Genomic DNA, 3,997 nt, shown 5'->3' with positions numbered 1-3,997 from the left:
AGTTCTTTTGAAGTGTCGCGCAAATCAAAAAAGATTTATTCGAACTGTGAGTGAAGCAATCACTTGAAGCGCAATTATTGTTGAAAAACGCAGGTTAAGGAAAACTACTAGCATCAGGACAATATTCCTACTATACCACCTGAAACTACTAGTCTCTTTTTATATAGATGTTAATTGACCGGGCTGCTAATATATTGAGAGATTCTAGATTGACCGAAAAAAGTCCCGAGGATTGCACCATGAGGGAATCGAACGGACACAACTGTGCGTTCTTAGCTTTGGGATAGGGAATGGAAGGAGTGAGCTCCACAAGCCCCTCTCACACGGTGAAATCTCCCATGTTTTAATCGTTTTCGTAATGTATTTTGGACTTTTTTTTTTTGTTTTTTGAAAATATCCAAATATATTACTGCAAGGAGACTAATATCTAGAATCAGACTCATGTGTAATTGAACTCTGTTTGTGTTGTCCGTCCGATGATTGAATCTGTGTGATTAGCTTATTCAAGGAAGAATACATAATTAGAGTTCATATTACAGATTTCATAAGCTTTCACTGTGTCAAAAGAAGTTGTAGGAATTAAAAAAGAAGGTGCATCAGTAAAACATGTAATCTGTTAGAATATATGCATCCAACTCAAAACCAATTGGCAATGAGTGGAGAGGCCCATAGGATTATAAACCGCAGGATCTTAGATTGCCCAGACAATGTCGGACTAATAATCTCAACACGCCCCCTCACGTGTAGCCTCGTTGGGTCTAACACGTGGACAATAAATCGGGTGCCGCGGAGTAAAGGCGCGGTCAAATGACTCGTCGCAAATACCTGCTCTAATACCATGTTAGATTTATGATAAGAGATCAGAATCAGATATAAATTAGAGAAGGTAACAATTAAAGTGGTTCAGCACTATTGTCCTACGTCCACTGATAAAACCCCTTAGTGTGAAATTGTATTCATGATCATTAGAGCATTCTGAGGTTAATTTTAGGAAAAGCATAATTCTGGGTCTTGGCCAAATGCATAATGGTGAGTTTTGTGCTGATTTGTTTGGTTGCTCTTCAACAAATTTTCATATGAATTATTTTGGAATCCCTTTGGGTAGTAAGTCCAAATGTAAAAGTGTATGGAATGATATCATTCAAAAATTTCACAAAAGATTAGGAGCTTGGAAGAAGAGATACCTTTCAAAAGGTCAGAGGCTCATTATGATTCAAAGTGTGCTATCAAGTTTGCCTGTTTATTATCTTTCAATGTTTCAGATGCCAATTAGTGTGGTCAAGGAGCTGGAAAGAATCATAAGGAATTTTTTATGGGGTTCTTCAACTTCAGTTAAAAAAAGAAGTTGAGTTTCTTGGACTAGAGTGAATCTGCCAAAAAGTAGAGGAGGTGTTGGGATAAAGAAGTTGCAGATGGTGAATAAGGCTTTGCATGCTAAATGGATTTGGAGGTACGGGAGTGAGAAAACTGCATTGTGTAGAAGGATAATTAACCAGAAATTTGGTGGAATTACTGAAACTTTATTTCCTAATCACTCTAACAAATCTGTTTGTTTCAGTTTGTGGGCTGGAATTCTGAAATCAAGAGATTTTGTTAAAACAAGTACTTCTTTGATTGTTGGTAATGGCAGTAGTATTTATTTTTGGAATGATGTTTGGGTGGGAGAGCAATCTCTGGCAGTTCTCTTCCCTACATTGTTTCATCTTTCTAAAAAGAAAAATGCAGTCATTAAGGATTTGATCTCTTCTGAGGGAGCTTGGGATCTGAATTTTGCAAGAAGTCTTAATGAGAATGAGATGCTAGAGGTTGTGAATTTGCTGGCAGTGATTGGTGACCCAAGTAATCTGGGTTTGAATGGTCTGGTTACAACAGATGAAAGACATTGGATCTATGGAAAAGGGAAAGGATTTTTTGTGGCTAATGCTTATAATGCTCTTGAGACAGATGGCCTTCTTGCTTTCCCTGATAAGCAGCTTTGGAATCCTAAAATTCCATTGAAAGTGGCTTTTCTGGTACGGACTTTATGTTATGATGGTGCTCCTACTTTTGATTAAATGCATAGTGCAGGAATGATTCAAGACGTTGCTATGTGGTTCTCATACTGAAACCAATGCACATTTGTTCATTCACTGTGACACTACTGCTTCAGTTTGGACTTTTTTCTTGAGAAGCTTTGGTATTACTTGGGCACATTGTAGTGATGTCAGAAGGACAATATGGGAGTGGCGCAACAAGAAAAGAAAGAGCAGAATTAAGATATTATGGGGATATTTGCCTTTTGCAATTTGGTGGTGTATCTGGAAAGAACGTAATAATAGACTGCATAACAATGTCATGAAGTCTATTGAGCAGATTATTACTGAGGTCAAGTGTCTTTTGCTCAATTGGACAATAAACACTGATATCTTTGAGAGTTATCAGTGTAATTGGGATACTTTAAGTAGGAATTACCAATAGGTACTATTATAGTGTTCTTAGTTAGTGGCAGGTCCACCCATTAAAGCCCAGTAACCGGAGGTCCATAATTAAAAGAAAACATAAAAATGGACCAAATTTTTTAAGCCTAGGTCCTACACACGTGTGTAACCTATTACGTGCATTTTAATAATTCCCAAAATGGCCTTCACTATAAATATAACAGAAATAAAAGCCACATTTTCTCAATTTTCTTCTCAGATACGTTTTCTCTCTCTCGCTCGCTCTCCTCTTCTCTGCTGCAGCCGCTTATGAAGTTTAGACCTAGGGTTTGTGAAGATGTTTCGTGGTTTTACAGGTATGTTATGTAATCTTTTCTCCAGTTCTTCTTTGTTTTTGATTAATTCTCAACTGAATCATGAAGATCTGATTGATTTCATGATGTTTTCACTTTCTTTTTCCAGTTTTGGTAGTTCGATTTCATGACGTTCTCTAGTTTTTCACGTGCTGCTGATTTTTAGACTATGAATCAACAGTACATATTTGGTGTACTGAAATATACTACTCTAATTTTGTTATTTTTTTTATAGTTTTGGAGATTTTTCTTTTTTGATCCAGAAGTACATATATGGAATACTCAAATTAAAGTGTTTCGATTCTATTTTTTCATAGATTCTTGTTTTTCACATGCAGCTAAATTTTAGATTATGAATCAGCAGTACATATATGGTGTACTGAAAAATTATGCTTTAATTTTGTTATTTTTGTAGTTTTGGATATTCTTCTTCTTCGATCTAGAAGTATATATATGGAATACTGGAAAAAAAAGTGTTTCGATTCAGTTTTTTATAGATTCATTACTTGGTTTTCACATGCAGCTGATTTTAGTTCCATTTTGTTTTTTTTTTATATGCTTTTGAGTTGCTTTCGTGTATTAATCATCGGTACGTATATGATATATTGGTGGATTTTAATGAAACAAGTTCAGATCTAAACAAAAAATCATGTTTTATGTTTATTTCATTAGTAGATCTGATATTTTTATGGTTTTTGGTTTGAATTTCAGTTTTCTTTTGTGTATTAACCATCAATACATATCTGACGTACTGTTTTCTTTTTTTGTTTACTATGAATCTATAGGTTTTCTCTTATTTTTTTGGTTTGATCCAGGAGTACATATATGTTGTACTGGTTGAAACTTCTTCTGATTCTGTTTTATTCAGAGTTTTGCCACTTTTTTTGGTTTGATCCATGAGTTCGTATGTGAAATACTGAAATATGTGCTTTGATTCGGTTATATTCATGGATTCATCACTTCTTGACATGTAATTGAGTTTTTAGTTTATGAATCCGCCGTACGTATATGTTGTACTGATAAAAACTTCTTTTAATTCTGTTTTATTCATAGTTTTGCCACTTTATTTTGGTTTGATCCATGAGTACGTATGCGAAATACTGAAATAGATGCTAGTTTTGTTGCTGTGTTTTAATATTGTTATATTCTGGTCACATTTACAGGTTCAATATGTCTAACGGATACATACTCTATATGTAAGCAGTGAGGCAGATACATACTTAGATT

This window comes from Papaver somniferum, chromosome 9, assembly GCF_003573695.1.
Source record: "Papaver somniferum cultivar HN1 chromosome 9, ASM357369v1, whole genome shotgun sequence".
NCBI lineage: Eukaryota > Viridiplantae > Streptophyta > Magnoliopsida > Ranunculales > Papaveraceae > Papaver > Papaver somniferum.
The sequence above is the reverse complement of the archived record's forward strand: the minus strand, read 5'-3'. Positions refer to the sequence as shown.